The sequence below is a fragment of the Panthera leo genome, chromosome B1 (assembly GCF_018350215.1).
Source record: "Panthera leo isolate Ple1 chromosome B1, P.leo_Ple1_pat1.1, whole genome shotgun sequence".
Taxonomy (NCBI): domain Eukaryota; kingdom Metazoa; phylum Chordata; class Mammalia; order Carnivora; family Felidae; genus Panthera; species Panthera leo.
In genome coordinates this window covers 203154977-203167995 of record NC_056682.1, presented here as the reverse complement: position 1 = coordinate 203167995, position 13019 = coordinate 203154977, and the positions used below count along the sequence as shown (strand labels likewise).

General features: G+C 46.0%; 1 protein-coding gene across 8 annotated transcripts in view; it reads left to right on the top strand.

Annotated features, from left to right (window-relative positions):
* The window catches only part of FAM193A (family with sequence similarity 193 member A), a 162543-nt gene that overhangs the window by 72124 nt on the left and 77400 nt on the right, over positions 1–13019 (top strand). The window lies entirely within an intron of this gene.

Here is a 13019-nt window from a genome sequence, read left to right as displayed (position 1 = left end):
CCGGCAGCCGCCAACACCAGCATCCACCACCGTGTGTTCTGACCGGGGACTGCTTTCCAGGTCACGTGTGCTGGGTCGGTGAATAAACGTTTTGCTGCCGCACAGTGTGAATCTTCCTTTCCGGTTCTGTGGCCTCCTTCCTGCCTGCTGCTAGGCCAGTGACTTCTGTTCTAGGGGTTCATTGAGGGCAGTGCCCCAGCTCATGTGCTACTTTCTGCGCAGGCGTTTGAACAGCTAAGCCTCAAGGTCTCACTGTTTATCAGAATAAAAATTGATAATCTCTCGCCACCTCGTCTCACGTGCTCCTTTTCCTGTGCATTCTCTTCAGCACCCCTTTCCTTCCTTCCTTCCTTCCTTCCTTCTTTTCTTTCTTTCTTCTTTCTTTCTTTCTTTCTTTCTTTCTTTCTTTCTTTCTTTCTTTCTTTTTCTTATTTTTTTAAGTTTATTTATTTTGAGGGAGAGACAGAGAGTGAGAACAGGAGAGGGGCAGAGAGAGAGAAGCAAAGAAGGAATCCCAAGCAGGCTCTGTGCTGTCAGCACAGAGCCTAGCATGGGGCTCGAACTCCCAAACCGTGATATCATGACCTGACCCGAAATCAGGAGTCCAGTGCTCAACAAACTGGTGTGCCCCGACGCCCCTCCTCAGCACCTCTTTCTGATGTAGTGTGCGTTCGACGTCCTCATTCTGCTCGGCTTCTTCACTGGAATATACGCTCCACAATGGCAGCTATTTTTGTGGATTTTCTGACCAGGAACGGTGCCTGGCCTGGCGCATTTAGGAAACCCAAATATTTGAGTTAATAAATAAGTGATTGCACACGGAAATGAATAAACCAATGAATCAGTAGGATTCAAAAGGTGGCATAGTCTGTCTTTAGGATTTACCCTCAGATCATCTTGCTTTGATCATTTTATTATTTGACTTTGTGTCCTTTGTGTGTCCTCTTAAAGTGTATGACCGTTTCCCCGTTTCTTTCATGGGAAGCAACTGTGTGGTGCTGATGTTGGCGCCCCACTCCATCCCCGCCGGCTTCTGCTTGCCCGCCCAGAGCACTCCGTGTGCTCCCCATGCTCCCTGTGCTCCCGGCCCTCTGTCTGCAGGCCTGCTCTCCTGCCGCAGCCTGGCCGTGCCTTTGGAAGGAGGGTTTGGAGACAAGTAGAAATAGCTGATTTCCCAGAAGTTGTCTTGCCGTGGTGACAGTCTCATTTCCTAACCCCACTTTGTCCTGGATAGTGCTGTCAAATGAGGCTCTCTCATCACACAAATGACAGTGGGCACCAAAGAGGAAATGTTGGCTTATGTTTGTAGGCTTAGACCTTTTGTTGCTTTTTTAAAGTTGGCCTCTTTGTTCAAGCTGGGTAAAATTGCTGGCCTTTTTTAAAAACTGAGATATAGGGGTGCCAGGGTGGCTCAGTTGCTTAAGCGTCCAACTTCTGCTCAAGTGATGATCTCACAGTTCATGAGTTCCAACCCCACGTGGGCTCTGTGCTGACAGCTCAGAGGCTGGACGCTGCTTTGGATTCTGTGTCTCCCTCCCCGCCCCCCCAAAAGTAAGTACTAAAAAAATTTTAAAATAAAACACTAAAAATGAGATACAAGTTACATCTAGTAAAATTCACCCTTCGAAAGTATATATATAGTTCAGTGGGTTTTGACAGATTTATACAGTGTGTAACCACCACTACTGCAGTTAAGATGTGGAACGTTTCCATTGGCCCAAAAGTTCCGTTGTAACCATTGACCTGATTGTTGTCCCCATGGTTTTGCTTTTTCTAGAGTGCTTTTTCACATAGCCTCCTTCAACTTGGCATAGTGCTTTTGAGAGTCCTCCCTCAGTAGCTTGTTCCTTCCGATTGGTGGATGGATTGTAGAGCTATACCACACTGTTTATCCGGTCGCCATTGATGAACGCTTGCGTGGTTTCCCGAATTGGACTGTTGCATAAAGCTGTGTGAAGCTCGTACAGGTCTTTCTGTGGACATTCTTTCTGCACGTGGCTGGAGTGACTTGCCACTGTTCGGTTAAGGACTTTCCTTTCAACTCTGCTCATGAAGGATGTCTGCCCGAAGTCGTCTTGTCTTTAATGTCTTTCGGGGCCTCCTAAGATGAGTTGAGGTGTGCTCCTGCTTCTTCTCTTTTCTGAAAGAGTTGGTGTAGAATTGGTATTCTTTCTTCCCTGAGTGTTGTTGCTTCTTGTTTTATGTTTCTCTCCGACTGTTTGGTGCAACACCATGCAGTGCGTGTAAGAGCCCGTGGGGCTGAGGGGTGCACTGACTCTCGTGCCCTTGGGGGATCGGATCAGTCCTGTCAGCCCTGGAGCTGGCCTGGCTTTGCTCTGGTTGCCCCACACAGTCATTTCTGGAGCAGCGTGGACTGCGCCCTGACGCTTGTGTGGGCCAGGGAGGGGCCTCCCTTCGCATTCCGGCCCCCTCATGTGGTGCTGGGCTGCCCTCGCTTCCCCTTCAGCACAAGCCTCCCACCGTGGCATTTTGTCTGTCCATCCTCTCCCTCCCCATTCATCTGGAAACCTCAGGCAGCCCTGTGCCTGGGGCATTGGGGGCAGCTCTCCCCCGATCCTGCCGCTGCCCTGTGATATAAGCCAGACTCTGCCTATATCTGTAGGGGTCTGGGATAGGACGAACCCCTGTGCCTCCCCAGGTGGCTGACCTGTCCCTGTGTCCGTGTGGGTTTTGGGCCTTTCTCCTACAGTGGAGAGCTCGGTTCTCTCCTCTCATGGATAAGGCCTGGGCCCTGGGTAGAGGGCACGGCCACCCCACAGCAAAGGCTTCTTCCTCCAAGAGAAGGGGCGGGTCTGGCAAGCCACACTGGCCACATTCGGCCTTTAAGAACTCATTACAAGTCTCATTTTCTTCTAACCCACATTAAAGGCTGCACTCCTTCCTCTGCCGAAGGTGAAATAGTGCATGTGTCCCCTTGTCCTCAGAGGGGCTCAGTGCATGTGCCCAGTTCGTGTGGTCACTTCAGCCCTCTGGTAGCTCAGCATTACGAGTTCTCACTGTCATTGTGGGAGCTCTGAGTCACTAAGTGGCAGCGGAACTAAATTGTTCTTTTCTAGGTGAGCATTCACTGCCACAAGCCATGGTAAAAATTTGCTCTGACACCCTGCCTTACGGTCCACACTGTAGACTTCCACCCTTTCTAGACCTTGTTGTGTCCAGACCCCCCAGAAGTCTTCCCTTTAGACGTCCCCTTCACACTGGCACATTCTGGTCCTGCTTGGTTTTTGTGTGTGTGTGTGTGTGTGTGTGTGTGTGTTTTTTAGGGGGCTTTGGGTGCAGGTCCTTCTGACCACACTGTTCTCCTAGAACAGCCAGAGTTCTGTGACTCAGCATCACCATCACTCACCTGCAGAGCCCCCTGAGCACTTTGGCTGGGACCTGGCTCCACGCTGCCCCTCCCTCCACCTGGTAGGGACTTGCTGAAGAAAATGGGGGCCTCGGCTCCCTGCCGCCCCTTGACCCCTTCAGGGCTGTGGATGAGCCTCTGGCGTGTTGCTCTGGCTTCGTTGTCTTACCACGAAAAGGGGTGAACCTCTGTCCTTCTCCTGTCTTCCCAAGCCCACCACACCCTCTGCCCTGCTCAGCTCAGCTCACACCTCAGGGCGGGGATGGCTCACCTCCCACCCCCATGGTCGCGGAATTCGGGTGCCCATCCGTTTTCGTCCTCTCCAAGGCTCTGTTGCTTCGGTTGGTCTTCTCTTCTTACACACCACACATCTTTTCTTCTGTCCCAGCTCATGGCCAGGACTGTGCAGATGCTCTAGAATTGTTCGTCTTTCACATAACCCACCTCTGAGCTCGCCGTTCCTCCCAGCTGTCCCCGCCTCTCCGCAGCCATGTGTGTGCACCTCTGGGGAAGTGGTAAACTTCTGGGGCAGGATCTTCAGTGGATAACAGGCTTTCCATTTCTTTTCCAGGTGGTTTTGGTGAATTATATTCTGAGAAGCTGTTGCGTTAATGGTATGAAAGTTTGTGGAGGAATACTCTTTCCTTCTTACCATATCTGCACATACAAATTTTTATTCCTTGTTTGTGCTGTGTTTAACAGTCTTGCTAGAACTCTGTCAGTTTTGTCTTTTCAAAGAACTTGTTAGGTGAAAAAAAAACCTCTCCCCTTTCTGTTTGATTAATTGCTGCTGCTGTGTGCGGTGTAGACATGATCAGTCAGTGTCGTGGCATAGCCAAAAGCAGTGCTGGTCGGCCCCTCTGACTTTTCTCCTCCTCGTCCTCGGTCTTCAGGCTCCCTCCCACCGCTTGCAGATTCGTGTCTGTTCCTCCAGAGATATTCTGTTCCATGTATCAGAAGGTGGTGATGGCAGACACCATGGCGTCCTGCACTGTAGACATGTGTCAGGAAGTGGAGACACGGGCTTCTCTCACTTTCTTGTCCATGGTAGAGGAGTACGGAGGCCATGGCGAGGCGGGGTGCTGTCTGTTTCTAAGCCTCTTCTGAGGGCTGTTGACAGGTGTCTGGAGCTTGGGTGCCAGCTGCTTCGGGGAGCTGCCATCCTCGCTGATCTCACCTGGGGGGCCTTGTGGGAACCTGAGCCTGCTTGGCCAGCCTGCTTGGGGGCAGGCCGGGAGACAGCCCTGTCCCACTTTCTGGCTTCCAGGGGAGGAGCCGCTGGGCCGTCACTTAGCTCCTGCTGCTTGTGACCACAAATCTGGTTTTTTCTTCTTTCTCTGTGGTTGCTCTTTGGCCTTCCTGAGCTCACCCGTCGTTTTTTCTTATTCTGCTCTGATAAGTGCTGGAAACCTCTCATTACTGTACCGGATTCTGAAATGTTAGTTGTATTGGCTCAATTTTAAGTATTACACAGTTTTCATTATTTCTCTTTTAAACCGTGAATTGTTCAGAAGTATTTGTAAATACCTGAACATAGTCTTTTGGATGATTTTTAATCATTGACTTTTAATGTAATGTCATTGGATATCCTGTCTCCATTGTCATGATTCCTTTCCAGTCAGTTACACTAATGCATTGTTAAGTTTTCCTGAATGTCCCGTGTGTCCTTGGAACTGTGTTCTCATGGTTTGGAGGGCTCTGTGTTCACCCCTTAGATCAACCCCTTGTTAATTGTGCTCTTCATTCCTTCTGTGCTTTTGCTTTTCCTGATATTGTGTGCTTATTAATCTGTGGGATTCTGAGTAAGGCTGGTTAAACTCCTACCGTGCATGTGTATTTGTCCTCTTTTCCTAAGTAGTTTCATTTTTGCTCTGCATTTTAAAGCTGCACAGGTGAATACATGTTAAAATGACTAAATCTTGGTGTGTTGTTCCCTTATTGCACAGAAGCTGTGTGGCTTCTCCCGAAGGCCTGTTTCGTTTGCTGTTCGCAGAGCTGTGTGAGCTCCCTCCTCCTCTTCCTCTCCTTTCCTGTGCTCCTGGTGGTGGTGTGTGTGAGGTGGTCTTGTGTAGTCAGCATAAAGGTAGATTTAATTTGGTCTCAGTGCTGAGATGACTCTCTCACTTCTGTGGTTGCTGACCTGTTTGGGTTTGTTTCTACCACCACGCAGGTCACGACTCAAGCATCACCCTTAGCTCACCTCTTGTGCCGCACGCGGTCCTCCCCATGTCCGTGGGGTTTGCACCCTCCCCTCCTGCTCTTCTGTGTTTGTTAGTCCTGGTGCCCGTGTGCCTCTGCACCTGCACACTGCTGTCAGCTTTCCTGGTGTTTTGAACTGTATACAAATGCCTTACTGCACACATTATTTTGTGCCTGGTTTACTTTGTTCACCATTATGTTTGAGATTCGTAAACATAGTTTCTTCATTTTCATTACTATCTACTATTCCCGTTTTTGAATATACTATATGTTAGTTATTTCCAAATTTTCCTGCTATGACTGATGCTCTTGGAGCACACTTTCACACATTATGTTGAATGTACGTGTGCGAAAGAAATTACAGAGTCCAGGAGAGTTTATAAAATTAACTCAAGTTAAGATTAATAGCGTATTTTTTTAATATATTTAAAAACTTTTTTTTAATGTTTATTTATTTTTGAGAGACAGAGACCTTGCACGAGTGGGGGAGGGGCGGAGAGAGAGAGGGAGACACAGAATCTGAAGCAGGCTCCAGGGTCTGAGCTGTCAGCACAGAGCCGGACACAGGGCTTGAGCTCACGAGCCGAGCCGTGAGATCATGACCTGAGCCGAAGTCGGACGCTCAGCCGATTGAGCCACCCAGGTGCCCCGATTAATAGCATATTTTTAAATGAAAACTATTTTCCAAAACAAAAATAATTTCATGAGTAGAGTAGCATTGTTTTGTTTGGGTAACGTAAGGTAGCTAGATTCTCATACCTGTTTCTGTGTTCGATCTGTTGTTATAGGTTATTTTGATTGAAGTATATGAAGAAAGTAGTTCCATAGCTTTTTTAGGTGATTGTGGATATTCTTTTTTGATATTGCTCCAAACCATGACAAGTAATAGTTTCTTAATGGTTAGTTGCAACGTAAAATCTGAAACTAATTCAATTTGTTGCTATTACCACTACTCTCAACAGAAAAGTCTTTAAAGTGGAGGAGCTTTGGGGCCCGCAATGATGGATACAGATTTTCCAGACTTCTGATTTTTGCGTGAAAGTTCAGATTTTGATCGGCCACAAATAGCATCAGCTGTTTTCCTTGAAGTGACAGACGCATTTCATTCATTTTTGAGAAGACCACCACTGCCTGAGTCTGAATAGCCGTAGTTTGGTGTGTCAGGCATTCTTGATGCTTCATGGAGGAAGTGGCTCATTCAGCTCATAGCGCACAGTTCTTTTCTTGGGAACATTGCTAGAATGCTTTATGCCTACTGCGTGTTTCATCACATAGGATATTGCAAAGACATGTGCTTGAGGGTTGAGATTGAATACGATTAATGATTTTAATGCATCAAGAGCATTCTTTAGTGGAACTGGCCTTTTTAAAAAATTAAGTTATTTTATTTTTTATTGTTAAAAATTTTTTTGTAATGTTTACGAGAGAGAGAGGGAGAGAGAGAGAGAGATTGAGTGTGTGTGTGAGCAGGGGAGGGGCAGAGAGGGAGACACAGAATCCAAAGCAGGCTCCAGGCTCCGAGCCGTCAGCACAGAGCCCGATGTGGGGCTTGAACCCACGAACCGTGAGATCATGACCTGAGCCCAAGTTGGATGCTTAACTGACTGAGCCACCCAGGCGCCCCTATTAAAAGAACTTTTTTTTAATGTTTATTTATTTTGAGAGAGAGAGAGAGAAAGCATGAACAGGGGAGGGGCAGAGAGAGAGGGAGACACAGAATCCAAAGCAGGCTCCAGGCTCTGAGCTGTCAGCACAGAGCCCAATGTGGGGGGCTTGAACCCTTGAACCGTGAGATCATGATCTGAGCCGAAGTCAGACACTGAACCAACTGAGGCACTCAGGTGCCCCAGTTTATTTATTTTTATTATGTTCATTTATTTTGAGAGAGAGAGAGCGAGTGTGCATACACGCACACAAGTCGGGGAGGGGCAGAGAGGAGAGACAGAATCCCAAGCAGACTCCACACTATTAGCACAGAGCCCAATGCAGGGCTTGAACTCACAAACTGTGAGATCATGACCTGAGCCGAGGTCAAGAGTCAGACGCTTAACTGTGTCACCGGGCACCCCAGTGGAACTGGCCTTTTTAAAACTAAGTGCGTGGAAGTGAAGGACAGTGACTCCTAGTACACTTTGTTGTGCGACTTTCATTCTTGCCAAGGTACTGACAGTTATGCCCACCAGTGCAAATGTCGACACAGGGAAAAGGCAAATGACACCCAGATGTTTATGTGAAAATAGCTTTCACTAGTGGACTTGCTGAAAAGGTGCTCAGGACTGCCAGGGGTCCATGGACCACGTTCAAAGAACCACTGTTCCACCGGAGTACAGGGGTCCCCCTATCTGTGGTTACCCTTTCCATGGTCTCAGTTCCCACAATTGGCCAGTCTAGACGCAGGTGATCCTCCTCCCGACGTGTGGTCAGGAGGTCAGCGGTAGCCTGATGCTAGGTCACAGCGCCCACGTCACTCACCTTACTTCATGTCCACACGTGGGCACTTCATCATCTCACATCATTGCGAGAAGAAGGGTAAGGGCAGGACAGTAAGACATTTTGAGAGAGAAACAGCACATTCACCCAACTTTTATTACAGTGTGTTGTTACAGTTGCTCTAGTTTATTATCAGTTTTTGTTGTTAATCTCTTGGCTGTGCTTCATTCATAAATTAAACTTTATCATAGGTGTGAAAGTGTAGGAAAAAACACCGCATAGATAGGGTATAGAATATTCAGGAATTTAGGCATCCACCGGAGATCATGTAACGTATTCCTTGCTGATAAGGGGAAATGACCGTATTTGTCTTTTTCTTATAGATACATGGGACTTCTTTATGCGTGTTGATTACGAGCCCTTTGTTGGCTTTATGCATCACAGGTACCAGGTGCCTCTTTTGCTTCCCTTTTCACTGTTTATAGTGTCTTTAAAAAAAAATTTTTTTTAAATATTTATTTATTCTTGACAGAGACAGAGCACGAGCAGGGTAGAGGCAGAGAGGTAGAGAGAGACACAGAATCCGAAGCAGGCTCCAGGCTCTGAGCTGTCAGCACAGAGCCTGATGTGGGGCTCGAGCCCATGAACTGTGAGATCATGACCTGAGCCGAAGTCAGAGGCTTAACTGACTGAGCCACCCAGGTGCCTCGATAGTGTCTTTTTAAATTTTTTTTTAAAGTTAATTTATTTTTGACAGAGAGAGAGAGAGAGAGAGAGAGTGAGCTTGAGCTAGGGAGGGGCCGAGAAAGAGGGAAACAGAGAATCCGAAGCAGGCTCCAGGCTCTGAGCTATCAGCACAGAGCCTGATGCGGGGCTTGAACTCATGAACGGTGAGATCATGACCTGGGCTGAAGTTGGATGCTTAACTGACTGAGCCACCCAGGTGCCCCTATAGTGTCTTTTGATGAGCATTTTTAATCTAGTCAGATTTCTCAAATTTTTCCTTAGTAGTTACTGCTTTGTTTAGTCCTGTTTATTAATGGTTTTTCCTATCACGAGATCATAAACATATTTTTAGTATGTATTTTCTATTAGTACTGTCCAAAGAAATGTGTGAATGACCGTGCAAGCCACCATGTGAGTAATTTTAATATTTTAGTAGCCACATGTCACATTTTTTTTCTCAGTGGATCCAAACTTTCATTTCATCCTTTACTCAATATAAAAAATATAAAGGAGGGGCGCCTGGGTGGCGCAGTCGGTTAAGCGTCCGACTTCAGCCAGGTCACGATCTCGCGGTCCGTGAGTTCGAGCCCCGCGTCAGGCTCTGGGCTGATGGCTCGGAGCCTGGAGCCTGTTTCCGATTCTGTGTCTCCCTCTCTCTCTGCCCCTCCCCCGTTCATGCTCTGTCTCTCTCTGTCCCAAAAATAAATAAAAAAAAAAACGTTGAAAAAAAAAAATATAAAGGAGATATTTTCAATTTGTTGCCTCCTGAATACTCATAATCCTTTGTGTATCTTACGTGTACAGCCCGCATCACTTAGGATGCTCACATGTCATGGGCTCAGTGGGCACGTATGACTAGGGGCTGGTGCAGTGAACAGCACAGTCCTGTGTTGTTATTGTTTCGCCTTTCACGTTCAGACCTGCAACCCTCCTGGGATTGAAATTAAATTTTCCAACGGTGTGACGTAAAGGTCGAGTTAGGTTTACTTCTGTGTGGAAATTCAGTTTACTGGCAGCATTTATTGAAACAACTGTTGCCCCCTCCTGCTCCCTGCCCCCACTTTGTCGTAACTGAAGCGTCCATGTATGTGTGGATGTATTTCTGGGCTCTGTGTTGTTCCATTGCTTTGTTTGTCCTTGTGCCAATAGCATGCTGTCTTAATTACTGTAGTTTTGTAATAAATCTCATTTTCAGAAAGTCCTCTTACCTTGTATTCTTCAAAAATGTCTTATTCTTTGTTACTTGCACTTCTGTATAATTGAAAATTATCTTGTCAACTTCCACACACAAAAAAAACCCTCTTAGGATTTGACTGGGATTGCACTGTGTTTATAAGTCAGTAGTAGGAAAATTAACTTCTTTCTAATATTCTCAATAATCTAATAATCCCATTGATTATTTTTCCTATTTATTTATTTTTCCTATTTATAAGTGTTTTATATTTTTCTGTGTTATACCATTGTTCCTTTAAAAAAAAGGTTTACCCCTAGGTATTTGACTTTTGCTTATTCTATTCTATTGTTTTTAAGTTTTTATTTATTTATTTTTGAGAGAGAGCATGTGCACGCAAGTGGGAGAGGGGCAGAGAGAGAGGGGGACAGAGGATCTGAAGTGAGTTGAGAGAGCAGAGAGCCCTATGCAGGGCTGGAACCCACGAACCGTGAGATCATGACCTGAGTCGAAGGCAGATGCTTAACTGATTGAGCCACCAAGGCGCCCCTGCTTGTTCTGTTTTAAATGAGGCCTACATTCTTCCTCATCTAACTTTGTCAGTAGAGATGTAATTGACTTTTTAAGTTGCTAATTGAATGGACATTGCAAGACCCCTATTTTATGACTCAGGTCTTTGATCTTACTTTTTTCAACTGGAATCCCAATCTTTTGTTGTTGTTGTTGTTGTTCCCGAGAGTTGCAATTTCAAATTACAGTCTGTTTGTCTCAGATGTTTTCTGTATTGCCGGGTAGTCCTGCAACACTCATTAAAAGACTCCACACAGATGCCTTTTACTCACCTTCTCAACCTTGGTTACTGGCACAACACCCAGGATCGTGGGCTGAGTGAGAAGTGGAATATTAAGGAGGCACTTCTAGGGAACACCTGATATTTGAGACAGAGATGTAAAGTAGACATCAGAGAAAAAGAAAAACAAGCAAGTGTGATAAGCAGAAGTGAGTGAAGACAGTCGTTTTAATGTTTATTCATTTATTTATTTTGAGAGACAGAGCACAGTGTGCATGAGCAGGGGAGAGGCAGAGAGGGAGAGAGAGAATCCCAAGCAGGCTCTATACTGTCAGCACAGGGCTCGATCTCAGGAAGTGGAGCTTCAGGAACCACGAGATCATGACCCGAGCTAAAATAAAAAGTTGATGCTTCATCAGCTGAGCCACCCAGGCGCCCAGTGAAGGTAGTCATTTGAAGGATGATGTGTGTGGTCAGTGGTGGTTGGGCCTGAGATTTGATTTTTTGCCCTACTTGAAGGTGATAAGCTACTTTTTTAGTCTTTCATGGCTGTTAGAGGGGACACGAGACTCCTGGGTCAGAGACTGCAGACTTTATTGCTCACAGTGCAGCAGCCATCACGAGCATGACCATGTCCACCCGCCTTGTTCTCTTCCCTTCCCCAAATCCCATGTCTGTGAAGTGGAGAGGCCTACGTACATGTTGTGGGTACAGTGAGTTTATGTTGGTCAGGGTGAAGGAGCACTGAGTTTGGGGATCTGTCATTTTTTTTTTTTTAATTTTTTTAAATGTTTTTATTTATTTTTGAGACAGAGAAAGAGCATGAGCAGAGAAGGGGCAGAGAGAGAGGGAGACACAGAATCTCAAGCAGGCTCCAGGCTCTGAGCTGTCAGCACAGAGCCCAGTGCGGGGCTCGAACTCACACACTGTGAGATCATGACCTGAGCTGAAGTCGGATGCTTAACCGACTGAGCCACCCAGGCGCCCCCGGATCTGTCATTTTTATAGTGGGCAGTAAGCACTCCTGCACTTTGTCTCAAGGTTATCTGCTTCATAAATGCTGAGAAATGGCCCAGCGGGGAGGGACAGGAGAGAATAGGCAGAGGTTTACAGCCCTGGTAGATCCATCAAGACCAGGAGAGACCCATGGAGGACTGTCTGCAACTGCCCTCCTAACAGACATTTTAAAAAGTTAACCAAGAAAAGATCTCAAGTGTTGAATGTGACAACAAAGAGATTGTATCTGACCTTTGCTAGATTCATGTCAGTGGAAGTGTGGGAATAGAAGCCAGACTGAGCTGTGTGAAGAATAAAAGTATTGGTGAGGAAGCTGAGAAAGTCAACTTAAGGTGCTGATTTTGAAGATGCTTGACTGTGAAGGCAGGGAGAGCAGATCCAGAGAGAAAGGGGAGCTGGAGGAGGGGCTGAGAGCATTTAAATCTGGAAGGAAAGAGCTGGTAGTCAGGGAGAGGCATTCCCCTCCCCCCCCATTAAATTTCATTTTTTGTTATAATAGTTGAGACAGCTATGTATGAATATGTGTATAATAAGCATGTTATGAAGGGTAGTAAAATGAGCACCAGTCAGCATTAAACCAGGCCGTTCCAGATACTCAAGCACCTTTCTGGGTTTTGCCTTCCCCATCTTCCCTCCTCCCCTTCTGAGGTAGCCACCATCCTTGAATTTTATATTTATCATTCCCTTATTTAAAAATTCCTTTAACAATTATATTGCCTATACGTGTATCTCTAATAATTTAATTTTGCTTATTTCTGATCTTTATGAAAATGGTGTATGTTTATGTTGCCTCTGTGTCTTTGTTTGTAAGATTCCTCATGCTGTCTGGGTAGCTGCACTTATTCACAAATGTAATTCATCTGTGATTCACATACAATTCAATATGTTACTGTATATAATTTATTCATCAATAATTTGTTGAAAGATACACAGTTTTGCTTTTTTTTTTTTTTTTTTTTTTTTTTTTTTACACAATTATCAGTGATTGTTAAAAATGCTGCCAGGGCATTTGTATACCTGTCTCCAGTTACTCATTTGTAAGGGTTTTGTTAAGAGTGTGTGTTGGTTAGGATTCTCCAGAGAAGAGAACCAACAGGAAAGAGAGGGATTGAGAGAGGGGGAGAGAGAGAGAGAGAGGGAAAGAGAAAAGGAAGGAGGAAGAGAGGGGAAGGAAGGAAGGAAGGAAGGAAGGAGAGAGAAGGAGATTTATTATAGGGATTGGCTCATGTGGTTATGGGGGCCCATAAGTCCCACAATCTGTTACCTGCAGGCTGGAGACCCAGGAAAGCTGCTGGTGTCATTCAGTCTGAGTCCAAAGG